This window comes from Salmo salar, chromosome 22, assembly GCF_965601325.2.
Source record: "Salmo salar chromosome 22, fSalSal1, whole genome shotgun sequence".
Lineage (NCBI taxonomy): Eukaryota > Metazoa > Chordata > Actinopteri > Salmoniformes > Salmonidae > Salmo > Salmo salar.
In genome coordinates, this window is record NC_138312.1 from 15,534,551 (window position 1) to 15,554,647 (window position 20,097).

The 20,097-nt window shown below is 42.7% G+C and overlaps 1 protein-coding gene across 8 annotated transcripts in view; it reads right to left on the minus strand.

The window, feature by feature from the left end:
- chl1b (cell adhesion molecule L1-like b) overlaps positions 1-20,097 on the minus strand; it is a 75,673-nt gene that overhangs the window by 28,760 nt on the left and 26,816 nt on the right. Inside the window, exon 1 of one of the 8 annotated variants that reach the window (XM_082967391.1) lies at positions 5,951-6,180. The exons of 6 other annotated variants lie outside the window; for them this stretch is intronic. The gene's annotated coding sequence lies outside the window, so the exon portion shown is untranslated. Of the gene's footprint in view, positions 1-5,950; positions 6,181-20,097 lie in introns of those variants that run through there. One more of the 8 variants, XM_082967393.1, reaches the window with a different exon arrangement.

Sequence of the window (20,097 nt, forward strand, 5' to 3'; positions counted from 1 at the left end):
GCTTAGCCAGGCACAACACACGTTTCCGGCACAGCAGTCACTCGCATCAGCAGGGACCACATTCTGGGCTTAAACAAAAATCTGCATATTAAAGCTCTATATCACCCTGTTCCCTTGAGACATAAATTGTTTTCTTGTTTATTGTCTGTTGGAGTGTGTTGGCTTGGCAGTACAACAGGCAGGACAATTTCATGCGCAGTAGAACAAGAGTTGAAATATATAAATATATGTGGCTGCCTGTGGTTATATTAATACACGGCAGATGTTTCCACATTTCAAAGTGAAAATTAGGAATTCATTCCACAATGGAGCGAAAGATTTCCATGATTAAGATTATAACCCTGCTGCAGCGTTCTGCTGTTGCTGTTCTGTGTCTCCGGGCTCGTCCCTGAATATTCAAAAAGATAGAACGACACAACCCTGTCGATCTAGGAACGCTGCACACATGGTCCTCAGACATAGCAATAGTCCTCTTCCAAAGAACGGCACTAGTATTTTTCTACCCACATTTACCACTCTACACACTGCGTAACATGTTATCTGATAAGCAGTTGGTCACATGGTCAGAGGGCACAGGTCATCCTCCACCTAACAGTATGACTAGAGCAAAGGATTGTGGGGGAAGAGCTCTCTGCAGGAATGTCCACCTCGGGCGGCATTGTTGCCCACCAGCCTCTGTTCTGTAGTAGAATCTCTGGGGTGTCCGTTCATTAGCCTCCCTCATGTTGGCAGTGACCCAGCTCATTGGGTCATTCTAGTCAGGACTCCAATTAGTTCAATGCAAGGTAGCATAGACCAGACCAGACCACATGGAAAAATAAGCAATAATATCCCACTACTACGAAAATTGCCAAACTATAATGCTCATGGGTCTTCGGGGAGTCCCCACAATGACACTAGCTGAAGACTTCTCATCACAAGCATACAAATCCGGTAATTACAACTGGTTGGAACTGGTGTCTCTTCTCGTGTTGATGATGGAGCTTCCAGTTAACGCCCAAAAAAATGATTTTGTATTGGGAGAGGAAATCTGTGTGTGTCAAGCTCTTTTCTTTGAGCAGGACGGAGAGAACCAGACCTAAGAGACAGCCACGCTCCAACAGGCCTGGCAGTTTTCACAAACAGCTGGCTTTTTACTGGTGTCTTTTCAATCATACTGACTGAAAAGACTGCTCTTCTTTTTTTCATCTTCTCCCTCAATTACCAAATTCAATTGGAAACACAGAGGTCAAATGGCAGTTCATGAGAAGAAATTGAATAATTGACCAAGGAGTGAAAGAGTCGATTTCATTAATTTCTTTGTGAGGCTCTGTTTTCAGATGGACACGAACCCTGACCTCTCTCCCCATGCCTCATGCTAATGGTATTAACTCTGTCTGGGGCCTCTGACTCCATCCTGGTTATTCTGACCCAGTGAAGTCACTGAAGTCACCGGCAGAGCCACAGACAACAGTGTTCAATACAGCCACCTCTCTTAATCACAATACTAGGCCATTGACTTTTCCTCCAACCTCAGATTGACATGGCTTTGTTATGATCCATGAGTCGGGACTGGAAAAATGCCTCAGGCTTGATTTGTTGCTCTCATTTTACTCTTTTCCCACACACTGATTTATGCTGCAAATTACAGATTAGAATCAGAAAGTAGGATGCTGTGCTGTGCTAATTGGCCAGCGCTTTCTCCGTAGGTTTGGTGAGTTTAAGGGGGAGCTTTTTACAATCCCTCCAAGACAATGTGTTCCTCTCAGGGCCTTTATCAACCTAACACAACTTAGATGGATTACGTTCCGTTAAAACTGTGCTTGATCACTTGCCATCTGATTTTGTTCTCCCCCTCGTTGAGCATTTAGCCCGATCCAACTTGTCCATCTGGTTGAGGGAGGTCCATAAAACATACAGGCTAAACTGGTGGGAGACTGAGATGTCTTGCTCTAACCCAGTATACAGTATAAGCTACAGGCTAGATGAATCCGTTGAGTGGGCCCGAGGCAAGCTTGCTCTAAGACCGCCGGCTGTTCTTAATCCTCTCCTCCGGCAGAAATAGATAGGAGTCTGAGAATGACGAAGCTGGCGGGTGGTTAAAAGCTACTCACAGTGGGAAGACCAAAATGAACTCTGACCTCTCTTAACCAAGGCTCAGAGGAAACAGAAGCTGGTCTAGGGTGGAGGGAGTGGGACAGGGGACACGGGCCCTGTGCAATCTAGAGCCGTGGCTTAAACTCAACTCGGATTGACTGATACTGTAGAGTGCTGCTCTCACACCGCTCTCCATCATTTACAGTGGGCTACCTGCCAAGACGTGCAAAAACCATTTCTCATTCAAAACGAGCACCAGGCACAAGACTGATAACAGAGGAAATGTAAGAGGCAGGCAGAGAGGGATGTCGCGTCTGCTCCATGCTCGCTCTACCTGCTGGTTCATTTGATTGAGAAGCCCCATCCTTATAATTCAGGCTCCAGGCTGAACCAAAGACACCCATGTCTCTCTTCATAAGGAGATGTTACTGGCACAGTGTTCTGGTTGGCATGCTTTCTATCCCTTCAGTCTCCTAGTTCCTCCATCTGGGCTGGCATGGAATACTAACCTTGACTTATACACCAAAGTCAAGGGTCTGTTGATATACTGTATAATTCACTACTTCCTCAGTGGCTTTATAACAATGATTTTCTAGATGAGGCATTATCAAGATAGATTATTATAGATATTATTATCAAGACATAGACAAAACATTTTGGCTGAAGGGAAATAGTGAAGCTCTGTTGAAGGACCGTGAGGTGTCCTTAACTGCTGCCATTCAAATATGCTATGCTGTTTAACCTCTTGCCGTTCTGTTGTCTGCGGTCTGCCTCCTTCACATGCAAAACTCTGCTGTACGACAGACAGGAGAGTGTTTACAGGCTCTGCAATACGACAGGCAGACAGGCAGGAGAGTGTCTGTGTCTACAGGCCTACTGTAATTTGATGTGCTGCAAGCCTATAATGGGATTAAGCAGATCCTCGTCTTGTCAAACTGGATTAAAATATTCTCCTCACTAAAGAGCTTCGATGCAGGAAGACAGTACCACCACACTCCACACACACTCCTGGTAATGCCTCAGCACTGAATCCCAGTTAATCACCGAAGTACAATTACAACATTGGGAGAATTGATTAACATTAAACAGCAATTAGCCTGCATTTCTGTTGCCGGTAATTATTTATTTTTCATTTTCTTTCCTTTCTGTTTTCGCAAAGTCAATTTCTTATTTAGTTTACAAATGACTTGAGACTGGTTCTAGACAAAAAACATAAGGATACAGTTATTTACTGATGATCTAGGGGTACATTGAACAATTATGTTATGTGTGAAGAATTGCCCTAGACACACCCACATCTTGTTAAAACTCTACAAAAACATCATAATAATTAACTGCTACAGTGGAAGTAGACCCACTGGAATTTCGGAAAAAGCACTTTTATTTGGATGCATTAACTTACTTACTGTAATGTAATCATATTTCCTGTTCATTTGCAATGGGTTCCATTCTGACCTCTGGCGAACAGAGGCAGAGACAAGATTCAGATTCCTCTCCATGCTTGTGGGTCAGAGGAGTTAATTCATTAATAAAACTTCAGCAGCAGGAGGAAAACATAAACAAGGTCCTTAATGAGATTAGGAAGTCAGACCAATATTAAATAATAACCTTGCCTAATTGAGATTTGGCTCAATTTCACTCTGCTTTACCATGCATGCAAGAAAGTGAACAGTTCAATTACCACACCATTAATATTGCAGGAGTCTGTCCACTCATGAAGCATAGAGGGTGAGGGAATGAGGCTATAGGGCTTTCGACCAATGTGGATATGGAGTGGTTTCTGAGATGTACTGCAGGGTCGCTGACCTCTGTCCCAAGTGGAGAAATGACAAATGACCTTACTGACTTCATATAAACTGTCGTGGCCAGGGACGGAGTGGGACACATCCCCGGGTGACACCATACGACCTATGACCTCCAGGGCACAGACATCGCTTTTTAACCAGCAATGAAAATCTTGGGAGTAAAATACTGGTGTACTGTACACGTTGTGTCTGTAGCATCTTCCATTGGCAAAATATCAGCTATTTGATCATACATATTAAGGAAAAGGATAGCCAAAACATCAGCTTTGTTTTATATCACTTCAAGGTTCCTTTTTTGTCTCTGCATTTCCTCACCTGTCTATTTAGTCTTTGCAGAGCGATTACAGTGTCTTTCATGAGTAAAAGAGAGGTGGAGGTTTTTCTCCTTCTCTAATGAGTTGTTCCATTGTGAAACTCCGCTCTGTTCGCTGCTGAAAGCTCTGTTTGCCTCAGTGAAATATGGAGGCCTGCTGAGCATATTAAGGCACAGCAGGGACAAAAACTGTTTCAGTGCAAATATTGCTGCAATCTCTCCCAATCATTTCACCATTATTCTTCATTTAAAGATATGGTGAGATTTTAACTACATATATGGGCTAGCCGCGTGTGTATAATTTCTTTGTTGAAAAACACATCACTGTAATTGGAAGCAAATGTGACTGGGAAGTGAGCAACGGGCCGTGTCACACAATGGCTTACTATAACTGGTTTATAAATGAAGTGTAAATCTGAGAGTTCAAGGGTTGAGAGAAATCATGGTGAAGCTGTCACAGCGTTGAGGCAGCAGAGTAATGCCAGACAGAATATCTCAGTGTGTCACGTTTCAAGTACAAGTGACACAAAAGGTACTGTAAATTGCTCCTGTGTCTAACTGTCTGCAGAATGGTGAGAAGCCAAGCGCTTCAACTTTTTTCCTCTCAGCTCTAGTCTCTTTGAAGTCCCGAGTCACAGATGGGCGCCCCATGCCCAGGACGATCATCACATTAGTCTGTGATCCTCACGGAGTCGCCAGGAGAGGAGCGTTATGGATTTACAGCCTGGACTGCTGGGACAGGGACATTATTTTGTGTGAACTAACGCAGCGAGGTCCTCGTCCCGTTCATTCACTCCATCTGACTGATGATGGCTATTTCCCAGGATGAAACTGTGGATGAAACTGTGCCACAGCCGGACATGATGGATGGGACTTATATCCCAAATCCCCTCTTCCATCAAACCCCAAAGCAATTTACTTCCGTCCAACACCAGGAAAGTCTGATTCCCCCAACGCAGATACAGAATAGAATATTGAATTGCCACAGGCTGGTTGCTACCCTTTTTCCTATCCCCTAGGTCCTTTTTCTACACATTGAAATTCCTGCCTCCAATCTACCAGTAAAATGCTGTATGCAATCTATTTTGTATTTCCTGCGCTCTACAGCAGGACATCTGGACTGGCGAACTGTTTGACACAGCAGTCGGAAATGAGTCATGAACGTCTCGATCAATTTGTGGTGTTGTGGTGTGTGTGTGTGGTGTGTGTGTGTGTGTGTGTGGTGTGTGGGTGTGTGTGTGTGTGTGTGTGTGGGGGTGGGGGTTCAGTGTCAGAGATGAAAGATTAAAAGACTTAGATAATGTTACGGATTCCCCCACTATATGGAGATATATTAAGGGCAGTATGATACTCCTGGCTAGACAAGTTCGTTCAAACTTGGTATAATGTTATCACCCAGCCTCATGTACTGACGTACACAGTTCACAATCCTATCAGGATGTCCTAAAATTGTATATATCCAGAGAATCAAAATGATGCCAAATTTAGATACTGTATTCTTTTGCCCAGATATTTCTTGTTTCTTTCAAAACAGAATAACCTCAATATTACCATAGTCATTGCATGACAACAAGAGATACCCACAAGAAACTATTGAGACAGCTCAGTTCAACACATTCAAGACATGAACATCGACAATGTTGCGCCTCTCCTCTCTTTGAGGGAGAGATCGTCCCAGTGCACCTCACCACACATGCAAAAACCAAAACATTTAACAGGCAGCTACAGAAACATCCCAAGACAACACATCACTTACAAGACTTAACTTCATTCTCTGCGCTGGTCCCTCGCGAGATACATTAGAACAACCGTTCCCTCTACAGGCAATCCAATCCAAAGGGGAAAAACAGAGCACAGAACAGTAAATGATCTGTGAAAATCCCGGGGACTGCTCTAGAGGCGTCCCACCCGCACCGGATCCTGTCACACAAGCTGGGGACGGAGTGAGAGAGGCGCTGTGGACGCATATGTTACCAAAGCCTCTAGCTTGGCAAAGAAGCTCATTAAGCCACTGACAATCATTCTCTAAAGGCCATTCACTGACTGTGTACAAAAGACGGAGGAAGAGAAGGGGAGGAAAGCATCTTCCATCCCCCCCCCCCCCCTCAGTGTTCTGAACAGAAAAATATTTACTTCACCTGAAGCTTTGGTTAAAGTGTTGTTTTAAAAAGAGTTAAGCACACATGTCTTACAGAATGCATGCAAGAGCACAGGTGGGAGCAGCAGGGTAGAGATCAGCCTTTGAGTGTTACAGATCTCAGGGACCAATCCTCTTTGTAGGCAGGGACAATCTCCTTATTTCTTATAATGCTGGTGGCGATTGTCTCTCAGCATTACAGAAGACGAGGCTACAGTATCCCTACAGTACATCTGTGCCCAGGTCTGCTCTTACCCACACAGTCAAAGGAAGCATAATAAATAATCTGTTTGAAGATTATGTTTTGTTTGTTTGACCAGAAGAACCAATGAACCTGTGGAATGAAAACTGGGATTTTTTTGAGCGACTGGTTTAGAGACCTTGATTGACAGATTGGTGAGCACAGACATCATTCCAAGACTCCACAGATGGGGGCCTGTGTGACCAATGGGGAAGAAGTAGAGAGCAGAGCAGAGAGAGAGAGTGCTGAGACTGCCGATAAGAGCCCTCCATAGCCCAACAACAGCACAGCCTGTCTCCCATGACACGGGGGGAAGGGAGCGGCACAGTCTGGATGATGTATGGTGTGGACCCAGGTCTGAGACTTGGGCTTTAACAAGGAGAAAGGGAGAATATTAAAAGGGGGAGGGGCAGAGGGTCATGCTTGAATTAGCTGAAAACTGCAAAAAAAACGGGCCTTTTTAAGCGGAGCGCTATTTGTGCAGGCCCATGCAAGGTTATTATCACTCGTGCTTCATATGTGCTGACAGTTGGGAAATGGTGGAAATTAGATTGTATACCTTCTTTGAATGGAGACATTAGATACATGTACGCTTTGATATGGGATCAATGCACTATAAATACATTAAGCGATCAAATACAGTGCATTCGGAAAGTATTCAGACCCGTTTACTTTTTCCGCATTTTGTTATGTTACAGCCTTATTCTAAAATAGATTATTTAAAAAAAAATGTCCTCATCAATCTACACACAATACCCCATAACAACAAAGAAAAAACAGGTTTTAAGAAATGTTTGCTAATTTATTAAAAATAAAAAAGTTCAATATTACAAGTATTCAGACCCTTAGTACTTTGTTGAAGAACCTTTGGCAGCAATTACAGCCTCGAGTCTTCTTGGGTATGAAACTCTGTCAGGTAGGATGTTAGATTGGGTTCAAGTCCGGGCTCTGGCTCGGCCACTCAAGGACATTCAGAGATTTGTCCTGAAGCCACTCCTGCATTGTCTTGGCTGCGTGCTTAGGGTCGTTGTCCTGTTGGAAGGTGACCCTTCGCCCCAGTCTGAGGTCCTGAGTGCTCTAGAGCAGGTTTTCATCAAGGATCTCTCTGTACTTTGCTCCGTTCATCTTTCCCTTGATTCTGACTAGTCTCTGAGTCCCTGCCACTGGAAAACATTCCCACAGTATGCTGCCACCACCATGCTTCACCGTAGGGATGATGCCAGGTTTCCTCCAGATGTGACGCTTGGTATTCAGGCCAGAGAGTTCCATCTTGTTTTCATCAGACCAGAAAGTCTTGTTTCTCATGGTCTGAGAGTCCTTTAGGTACCTTCTAGAAAACTCCAAGCGGGCTGTCATGTGCCTTTGTCAGAGGAGTGTCTTCCGTCGGGTCACTCTACCATAAAGGCCTGATTGGTGGAGTGCTGCAGAGATGGTTGTCCTTCTGGAAGGTTCTCCCATCTCCACAGAAGAACTCTGGAGCTCTGTCAGAGGGGCCATCAGGTTCTTGGTCACCTCACTGACCAAGGCCCTTCTCCCCCGATTTCTCAGTTTGGCCAGCTCTAGGAAGAGTCTTGGTGGTTCCAAACTTCTTCCATTTAAGAATGATGGAGGCCACTGTGTTCTTGGAGACCTTCAGTGCTGTAGAAATTGTTTGGTACCCATCCCCAGAACTGTTCCTTGACACAATCCTGTCTCGGAGCTCTACGGACAATTCCTTCAACCTCATGGCATGGTTTTTGCTCTGACAAGCACTGTCAACTGTGGAACCTTATATCGACAGGTGTGTGCCTTTCCAAATCATGTCCAATCATTTGAATTTACCACAGGTGGACTCCAATCAAGTTGTAGAAACATCTCAAGGATGATCAATGGAAACAGGATGCACCTGAGCTCAATTTCGAGTCTCATAGCGAAGTGTCTGAATACTTACGTAAATGTATTCTTCTTGTTTTTTCATTTGTAAAAAATTCTAAAAACCTGTTTTCACTTTGTCATTATGGGGTATTGTGTGTAGATTGATGAGAAAAAAAAGATTTATTCAATTTTAGAATATGTCTGTAACGTAACAAAATGTGGAAAAAGCCAAGGGTCTGAATACTTTCTGATGGTACTGTATATGGAGGCGATATTATTTTCACTAGAAATTCAATTATGATTAATTCATATAAGTGCATTCCATTCTGAGGTAATATTCATTTCAACCTTTGTGATTTTAACTAATTACATTAACACTGTAATATGAAATGTTTTATGGAAATGTCATTCTTTTCACTTTGCATTACAATTTTTTTTAAATCTAATCACTTTTGAAAAAATACCAAATTTTCATACTTGAGTAAAAGTAAAGATACCTTAATAGAAATTGACTCAAGTAAAAGTGAGACACCCAGTAAAATACTACTTGAGTAAAGTCAAAAAGTATTTGGTTTTAAATATACTTAAGTATCAAAAGTAAATGTAATTGCAAATATGTACTTAAGTATATATATATATTTTTTTTAAATAGTGCCAGGGCACACCACAACACGCAGATATAATTTACAAACAAAGAGTTTGTGTTTAGTGAGTCCACCAGATCAGAGGCAGTAGAGATGAGCAGATGTTTTCTTGAAAAGTGTGTGAACTGGACCATTTTCCTGTCCTGCTAAGCATAAAAAATGTAACAAGTTATTTTGGGAGTCAGGGAAAATGTATGGAGTAAAGAGTACATTATTTTCTTTAAGAATGTAGTGAAGAAAAAGTAAATGTTGTCAAAAATATACATTTACTGAACAAAAATGCACTGTTGGTCCCATGTTTCATGAGCTGAAACATATGATACCCAAAACGTTCCTTTCCCACAAAAAACATATTTCTCTAAAATGTTTTGCACAAATTTGTTTACAATCATGTTATTGAACATTTCTCCTTTGCCAAGACAATCCTTCCACCTGACAGGTGTGGCATATCAAGAAGCTGATTAAAAAGCATGATCATTACACAGGTGCACCTTGTGCTGGGGACAATAAAAGGCCACTCTAAAATTAGCAGTTTTGTCATACAACACAATGCCACAGATGTGTCAGGTTTTGAGGGAGTGTGCAATTGGAATGCTGACTGCAAGAATGTCCACCAGAGTTGTTGCCAGATAATTGAATGTTCATTTCTCTACCATAAGCCACCTCCAACGTAGTTTTAGAGAATTTGGCAGTACGTCGAACCGGCCACCCGGTTGTGCAACCGGCCTCCACATGCGGCTGAGACAAGCCAGCTGGACAGCTGATGAAACTGTGGGTTTGCACAACCAAAGAATTTCTGTACAAACTGTCAGAAACCGTCTCATGGAAGCTCATCTGCGTGCTCGTCGTCCTCACCAGGGTCTTGACATGACTGCAGTTTGGCGTCGTGACCGACTTCAGTGGGCAAATACTCACCGTCAGTGGCCACTGGCACGCTGGTGAAGTGTGCTCTTCACGGATGAATCTCGGTTTTAACTGTACTGGGCAGACAGCGTGTAGATTGCAGACAGCATGTATGGCGTCGTGTGGGCGAGCGGTTTGCTGATGTCAACGTTGTGAACAGAGTGCCCCATGGTGGCGGTGGGGTTATGGTATGGGCAGGCATATGCTACGGACAATGAACACAACTGCATTTTATCAATGGCAATTTTAATGCACAGAGATACCGTGACGAGATCCTGAGACCCATTGCCGTGCCATTCATCCACCGCCATCACCTCATGTTTCAGCATGATAATGCACGGCCCCATGTCACAAGGATCTATACACAATTCCTTGAATTGGGACATTTTCCCAGTTCTTCCATGGCCTGCATACTCACCAGACATGGGACACATTGAGCATATTTGAAATGCTCTGGATCGATGTGTATGACAGCATGATCCAATATCCAGCAACTTCGCATGGGCCAAGAGGAGTGGGACAACATTCCACAGGCCACAATCAACAGCCTGGTCAACTCTATGCGAAAGAGATGTGTCGTGCTGCATGAGGCAAATGGTGGCCACACCAGATACTGACTGGTTTTCTGATCCACACCCCTACCTTTTTTTAAGGTATCTGTGACCAACAGATGCATATCTGTATTACCAGTCATTTGCAATCCATACATTAGGGCATAATGAATTTATTTTAATTTTAAATGAACTGTAACTCAGTAAAATCTTTTAAATTGTTGCATGTTGCATTTACATTTTTGTTCAGTGTAGTAAAGTAAAGTACAGATACCTCCCAAAAATACTTAAGTAGTACTTTAAGGTATTTTACTTAAGTAATTTATAGTACTGGTTTTAATGTGCACTTGTAACTTTATTCTCTAACAACATTGTTGAAATCAATAAATCTGTCGTACTGCCCCTGAACAAGGCAGTTAACCCACTGTTCCTAGACCGTTAATGAAAATAAGAATTTGTTCTTAACTGACTTGCCTAGTTAAATAAAATGAATGATTTTCATGATTTCCAGAAGAAACAAAGATGATGGATGCGACCTTAAAAAGTCACCATTTAAGCCTTGTTTATACTTGGCTCTAACATGCGACCTTTGTCCTGATCTTGTCCACATTATGATTGTGCCCACATTTCAGAAATATGTCTACACAGTGTATTAAAATGTGTGTCTTATCCGTCTACTGTGCCTGCATTGTGGCCACATTTCCTGGTCCCTCCCTGTATGCAAATTATTTGACAGCTATTATTTCAAAATAATATTTACATATTGATGCCATAAATCAATGGTGCCACTTGTCAATGATTTTAGAAGGCAGCATAATGATGGTTTCACTGTCCAGATCCATCTACACTTGTAAGATATCCAGACGCAATGCTTGCTTGACCACCTTCGAAGGTGGTCAGCAAGATCTGATCACAATTAGAGCACAATGTGTCTTTTAATCCTCTACACCTGTCTGAAAATGTGGGCACAATCAGAATGTGGACAGGATCAGGACAAAGGATGCATGTTAGCACCAGATATAAACAGGGATTTAGAGCTGAAGTACTGGACAGTCGGAGGACATTGGCCTCTTGATAATGTGAGCAGCAGATTGCCAGCTCCAGACACTGAGAACACTGACACGCCTCTCCTCTGCAGAGCCAGAGAGACCCAGTGCCAGCCAGGCCCTCCAAGGCACTCAGCCCTCTCTTTGAGCAGCAGCAGGATGAAGCCGCCATTATGGCCACACAAACAGAGGGAAGCCTTATGAACTTTGCACAAACGCTTACTGCTTGGAGCTAGACAGCTCTGGAAGCGAGGACGATGGGAGGGAAGGTCCCGGGGCAAGCTGCCAGTTCCGAAAAGCTTAGTGTTCACTCACTCAGGCCAGACAAACCTGACATTGTCCTGGGTACTGCCCCGGGGACTGCCTATTCCCCTCTTCTTCCTCTGCTCTCGACTGCTCCAACCCATTCACACCTCTGTCCCCACAGATTACATGAATGGGACATGACTTGTAGGGGCGCAAAACCAAACATTTATTCACACTTAAAGCCATTTGTTAAAATGCCATGGAGCAGGCTGTGGGAGACTCTCAGAGTACATGAAGATCGACTAAAGCTGGAGCTGGAGATACATAAAATGGAAGCTGTAATAAACTGAGATAGTGGCTGGCCGGTTCGTGTCATCCAACATATTTCATAATGTGACATTGTTGGGATATTTGCTTGAGGGTCTCTATGTGATACAGCTAATTCATAGTAGACACGCACACAACAAAGGAGAAATCGGAAAATAAAATGGAGATATCCTCCAATGATCTTTCTGTGAGAGAAGACGTTCACAATTCCATTTTATTTACAACACATCTCTTATCTCCTTCAGGCAGCGATCAACAAATACTATCAATCTGGCCAGTGTGAGATAGAGGTCTATCTATCCTATCATGTCATTGTAATGGAATTAGAAACTCGGTCCAGACCAGAGTTCCCTCAGGCGACTTGGAATGAAGCAAGAGAGGAGGACACAGGGAGGAGCACAGCCTGCATCGACAACATCAGCCGCACACATCACAGTGTCCATGTTGTTCTCACTCTGCCCTGAGAGCAGAGAAGAGACCAAGCGAGAGGAGAGCAGTCTGGTGTGTTCACCAGCTGTGTCTAGCCCTTGTTTAACCCCTATACTCCTAGACATTAGACAGTCGGCTCTTTATGCTCAGGTGGGTCTTGAGTAGCGCCGTCTGTCCCGTCAAGGAGATCTATGCTCAGGCATTAAGCATCGCTTCAAAGCCTTAGATTAAAAGTCAAGTACGCTGGGGTCAATGAAGGGCATCCCAACTGGGACAAGAGGGATCACTGATGAGGCGGCACAAAAGCTAATTTAGTTCAGAGGCTTGGCAGATATGCAGACTGTACACAGTATGAGGTTGTTTAATTGAACTATGGGCAGATAGCCTGATTTTGTTGTTTTCACCCTCAAACTCGTCTTCTAGTCAATGTGTCAGAAAACCTGATGTTAACACTAGAAGCTGACATCTGCAGAGCCGTGGCATATTTTTCATTACCGGTATGCTTGCTTCTGAAAGTGGCTAACAAAAAAAAACGGAACTGTGTATTTTTTCCGGTGTATTTTGTTACAGTGACATTACTACAGTTTACCATGCAGATGGCTTTGATAAATGCTCTCCACAGCTGATGCGTATGGAAAACTAGCTGTAGTACACAATCCTGTTGTTTTGAGGATGTTTGTGGATGTTTGTGTTCATGGTTTGAGTATCCCATCACAAACAACACCCACCTCTGTTAGAACCTAGAGAAATCCGTTAATTGCCGGATATCTGATGGGTACTGTACGTGACCTCCAACTGCTAATGAAAACCAGATGACATTCCACCTATTTAATTGCCCATGTTTATATGCAATTCACCATTATCCCTGACACTTTAATGGCCTCTACAATTGTTTCCAGGTCCAGGTTTATAGGTGATTTATCCAGCGCAACACTCCAAAGAGAGCGTCCGATCAGACCGCTAAGCTAACACCAGATAAATCAGGGAGCAACCAAGGAAGGATACCTTTTCAAAATGGTCCAGATTGTATAACACATGTGCCTATTATAAATCCCACATCTTTCTGAAATTTCCGTACACTTAAAATATATTGTCACAGCTTAAGCTGCTCTGAACATGTTAAGTGGTTCCAGCAGGTTGTAAGGTATACTGTACTGTGTGTGACTGTGAGTTCAGCAGTAGGTGAGTCTCTACAGCCATACGGCAGGGATGAGCCTTGACTGACTGACTGCAGTCTTGGAAAGACAGACAGGAGGACAGGAGGGAGTGGGCCAGGTGGGCCCGAGATGCATCCAGCTCTCTCAGTGAGACACCAGGCCCGGTGGAGAGCCCGGCGGAGCCGCACAGATGGTGCGCTCAGCGATCATGGCAGTCATCATGGGATAACTCCTCGTGATTAGCACACCTACTAAAAGCTGTGTGCATGCTAGCGTCTGGTGCACATTCATCACTGGTTGAGAGACAGCAATGGGGTAACTGGAAATTGTTTGTGAGCGTGTGCTTGGTATTTCTATTTCAACCTCATGTTTCTGGCTGTGGATTACTTCTACAGTCCTTTTCAAAATAGAAAACCATGAAAAACAAGTGAAGGAAAGTAAAAATGAAAGAGTGGACCACCAGGATGGAAAGAGAGAATGGCTCCCGCATTCCACATCTTATCTACCCTCGCAGTAGTCTTGTGGACAAGTTCAGATGAAGTGTCCACTTAGAACCCATTTTAATCATGTTACCCCAGGAATCAATAAGCTATTTCCCCAAAGGTCACTGTTAACAAACGAAAGGGTCCCCAGCGCTGAGATATTTTAAGTGTGTACACAGCAGATTGAGAATACGGTGCAAAGAGAAGTCTGAAAAGACAAATTCATTAAAATAACCGCGCTGTCTTCAGTCAAATGTGTAGGCATGGCAACCGTGCTTCCGAGCTTCCCTCAACCTGGAGAGAGAACACACACAGCCCCCAGAACACACAGCATTCAGCATTCCAAATGGTTGGAGGGCTCGGCAATACACTCAATCACACACTGCAGACTGCATAGAATCAGCCCTCCTACATTGACTCAGCCCTCCTCCAAATGGAGCAGTTCAATTGTAATTGAATGGTTAGATTCTGCAGGCAGGGAGCTGTGCAGATCAGATCCTCATCACTATCTACAGAGCAGCAGCAGCAGCAGCAGAATCATCAGCAGCCCACCTGTTGTCTGTAAGATAGACACATTTTCTCATAAACCACTCCAAGCAGAACCCTCCACTATGGTTCTCTTCTATCGGATTCAAAATCAAATCAAATCACACATTATTGGTCACAGATTTGCAGATGTTATCGCAGGTGCAGTAAAATGCTTATGTTCATAGCTTCAACAGCACAGTAATACCTAGCAATACAATAACAATGCACACATAAACCAAAAAGTAACAGAATATCAGAACGAGCAATGTCAGAGTCCGGAATATAGATCAAAATATATGTATATATACAGTACCAGTCAAAAGTTTGGACACACCTACTCATTTCAGGGTTTTTCTTTATTTTTACTATTTTCGACATAGTAGAAAAATAGTGGAGACATCAAAACTATGAAATAACACATGTGGAATCATGTAGTAACCAAAAAAGTGTTAAACAAATGAAAATATGTTATATTTGAGATTCTTCAAAGTAGCCACCCTTTGCACACTCTCGGCATTCTCTCAACCAGCATCACCTGGAACGAATTTCAATTAACAGCTGTGCCTTGTTAAAAGTTCATTTGTGGAATTTCTTTCCTTAAGACATGAAGGTCAGTCAATGCGGGAAATTTCAAGATCTTTGAAAGTTTCTTCAAGTGCAGTCCCAAAAATTATCAAGCGCTATGATGAAACTGGCTCTCATGAGGTCCGCCACAGGAAAGGAAGACCCAGAGTTTTCTCTGCTACAGAGGATATGTTCATTAGAGTTACCAGCCTCAGAAATCGGCAATTAACTGCACCTCAGATTGCAGCCAAAATAAATGCTTCACAGAGTTCAAGTAACAGACACATCTCAACATTAACTGTTTAGAGGAGACTGCATGAATCAGGCCGTCATTGTTGAATTTCTACAAAGAAAATAAACCACTACTAAAGAAACTTGCTTGGGCAAAGAAACACGAGCAATGGACATTTGTCCTTTGGTCTGATAAGTCCAAATTTGAGATGTTTGGTTTCAACAGCGGTATCTTTGTGAGACACAGTGTACTGTAGGTGAGCGGATGATCTCCGTATGTGTGGTTTCCACCGTGAAGCATGAAGGAGGTGTGAGGGTGTGGGGGTGCTTTGCTGGTGACACTGTCAAATTCAAGGCACACTAAACCAGCATGGTTACCACAGCATTCTGCAGCAATATGTTGGTTTGCGCTTACTGGGACTATCATTTGTTTTTTTCAACAGGACAATGACCCAACACACCTCCAGGCTGTTTAAGGGCTTTTTGACCAAGAAGGAGAGTGATGGAGTGCTGCATCAGATGGCCTGGCCTCCACAATCATTCGACCTCAACCCAATTGAGATGGTTTGGGATGAGTTGGACCGCAGAGTAAAGGAAAAGCAGCCCACAAGTGCTCAGCATATGTGGAAACTCCTTCAAGACTGTTGGAAAAGCATTCCTCATGAAGCTGGTTGAGAGAATGCCAAGAGTGTGCAAAGCTGTCATCAAGGCAAAGGGTGGCTACTTTTAAGAATCTAAAATATATTTAGATTTGTTTAACACTTTTTTGGATACTACATAATTCCATATGTGTTATTTCATAGTTTTGATGTATTCACTATTATCCTATGATGTAGAAAATAGCAAAACAAATAAATAAAGAAAAACCCTTGAATGAGTAGGTGTGGCCAAACATTTGACTGGTACTGTATATATACTGTACATTGAGAGACACATTCCTGAAGATATCAAAGAATGACGGATGCTTACTTCATGATTTCCTGTTTAAAGCAATTATTGTTCCACCTCATTTAAATACAAAACTCTACATTTCTGAGGGACCTCAAAATATCACCAAGGGAAACTAACTGACGGTTGAAAGAAGAAGAGTGCATAACTCTCAAAGGAAAACGTACTTTTACTGTCAAACTTTCTCCCCTTGCAATCCCAACTTTAATATGAGCAAAGCAAAGCGATCTCTAAACCTCCCTTTAATAGAGTCTTTCTGGGAGGCGCAGGAAGAGGAACAAACGCACCCATTCAGCTGCTTCCAAAATGCTAATGCCTCTGGCTCTTAACACTTTTTATTGGTGTTCCCATGTCACGACATGGCACAGTTTGCCCTAATAGTGGTTACTGGTGGGGTCTCTGCTTCATGGAAAACATAGACATACTTTCAACAGAAGTGTTTGACAACAACAAAACTGGTTTCCTGTGGAATTGCGGGGGCCTTATTATCTCTATCTCTATTATCAAGCGTACGTAGTCACACAAGCTCACAAAGTGAGCCTCTATAGTGATTTTCTGAACCTTTATGGTATGTGGAAGAATATAAAGATTGCATTGGTCCTAGACATTTAAAATATCTTGTAGAAGTTAATGGCATTGTGGGCGACTTGTCGCTATAACAACGTCCACATATGTCCTGGTGCTGTGGGACCTTGTGTGCTGGTTAGAGGGATAACAAAGGCGTATCAGGGCCAACGGAACAGGTGCTGTTGTAGAGGATGAAATATAATTCCAGCAATTCTGTGTTCTCTTTGTCTTTAATGACTGCAGTAGCAGTTCTGACTTGAGGAGGAACACTGAGGAAGTTAATGAGTGAAGGAGATGCAGGGGACAGTCATTGCAGGGGAAGAAGGGAAAGTAATTATTTCCTTATCAATATGGGTGACGCAAGGCAGCAAGATTGGGCTGCTGTGCTTTGTTAGGCAGAAGCCAGCAGAGAGACACTCAACCTGTGTTCAAGATGTCCTTCACAACATGGCCTTCACACAAAGCTGCATGATCTGTCATCTTTCCTCTCCCTGAAGCTACACTCTTAGAAAAAAAGGTGCTATATGGAACCAAAAAGGGTTCTTTGGCTGACTCCATAGGATATTCCCTTTGAAGAACCCTTTTCAGTTCCAGGTAGAACCCTGTCCCCAGAGGGTTCTACCTGGAACCTAAAATTGTTCAGCCTGGAACCAAAAAGGGTTATTCAAAGGTTTATCATATGGAGGCAGCCAAAGAACCCTTTTAGGTTCCATATAGCACCTTTTATTCTAAGAGTTTTCTGTTGTTGTGCAAAGACATATCATCACTTTTATCCTGTATTTTGATACACTTGCATGGCAGTCCTTATTCGTATATTCGGTGCTGAACTGGCAGTTGATTGAGCTGATGGTGGAGTCAGAATAAGCCTACAGTTCCAGGGGGATCAAGCCCTGACAACAGTACTGACCCCCGGATTGATCCTCTGTATGCACACTCGACATGTGTGTACATGGAATGTTTTCTCTACAGCAACAGAGTGAAAACCTGACATCAATACCAGCTGAGAGGGAGAGGATTTCCCCTCATTTTCCCTGATCTCCCGAAAAAATTCCCCCAAATCCTGATCCTCAGCGATATTATGTTTTCATCTTAAGAAACAGATGGTTCAATTACATTGTCAATCCACCAGTGCTTTTATATAATAAAGTATATTATATAAAGCGTTCTCAGATTGTATCTGGAATTTTGTCATTCAATGAATAGAAAGGGTTCAAAGCCCTCACTATTAGCATATATGAATTTTTATGAATAGTGTCAGGGGACCTAACCTATTTTTATTTTTTTGCCTTAATATATATTTTACCAAGCAAGTTTCAAAAGCTCAACTGTGAGTAAAACTATTTTCAGTTCCCTGAATGATATTTAATATGTGATTCTGGGTTTCACTCAAAACCTGTGTTATTGGGAGTGTGTGCGCGATGCATTCATTCCCTCACACTGTCTAAAGGCTGCTGTTAAGATGCATCAGTAATCTCTAAAGGAGTGGCCCAGTCAAATATTTGATGGTGCCATTATGATCAAACACTCTGTGGATCACAGCAATGATTGTGGCTTCTGCCCAGACTCTATCTATTGTAGAGAAAACCTTCCTTTACATTTAACCTTCATTACCCTTTTTGCCATTATTGTTGCTGAATTCTGTTATTTCACTCCCTTACAACATACAATAATACATCATCTACCTTATTTGATTTAGACTTTAAAGTACGATACACTCTTAGAAAAAAGGCTTCCAAACGGGTTCTTCAGCTGTCCCCATGGGAGAACCCTTTTTGGTTCTAAGTAGAATCCTTTTGAGTTCCATGTAGAACCCTTTTTTGGTTCCAGGTAGAACCCTTAAGGTTCCAGGTATAATCCTTCTGGGTTCCAGGTATAATCCTTCTGGGTTCCATGTAGAACCCTCTGTGGAAAGGGTTCTACATGGATCCCAAAAGGGTTCTTCAAGGGGAATATCCTATGGAGTCAGCCAAAGAACCTTTTTGGTTCCATATAGCACCTTTTTTTCTAAGAGTGTACCGGCTTTGAAGTGCCCTGCCTGAAACCCGTTCTAAATCACTGTTTTTTTTTGTTTGTTTTTTTGCTTTTAGATGACGTATTTTGGAGTTCACAATGCTTTCGGTTCAATAACTAGCTATCATGATTACCCAGCTGCTCCCAGTAAATACATTATTGCTACAGAGAGGTAACTGGATAGGCTGGCTTCAACTCTGGCCAACCTCAACTCTAGCCCATCCTCCGCTCTGTAGTATTTGACCTCAGGCAGTTACGATGCTGTACTTCACAACAAATCTTTCTTACTGCATTAACAATGTCTGTGTATCCTGCAACAACTATGACTTATTCCACTATCCACTTTTTTCATGACAGAACTATCTCTACAGGTGGCATATGATGACATCCACACCCACCCCTGGCCCACCATAACCTGTTCTGGTTTAGATTTTAGGATTAAGCAAATATTTCCAAAACAAGATTATATTCCACTAAACAGCTAAATGCTTTTGCACTGTCTGTCACGGTAACGTTTACACTGAGACCAAGGACATCAGTGTCCTTTTGCCCAACAACTCCAAACCTCTATAGACCTCAATTAACTCTCTCTTTGCTCATATGAACGGCAGACCCTTAACATTCCACTTAACTCTCTGTGTCCCCCTTAACCCTGGAAAGAGTAGCACATTCAACACAACCTGTATCATACACCACTTTTATGGAAATTAATATATTCAACATATCACTTGAATCCTGAAATTCTTTGTATGAATATTGAATGGAAATCTGGAACATAATACCCTGTGTTCTGGCCCAAAATGTTTAACCCAACCACAGCCATGATTGCTGGAGCAAGGATACCACTAGAAGGTTCCAAAAGTGGATATCATTATACAATTGTCCATGGGCAGCACTAATAAATGATGTCCTTTCCACTTTGTCTGCACAGCACCTGGCAAAAACAGATAGACCAGAATATATTATTTTGTGTTAGGAATCACTTTCTAAATGGCTAGTGCACTGGAACAAATGAAGTAATCACAGTATCTGTTCTTC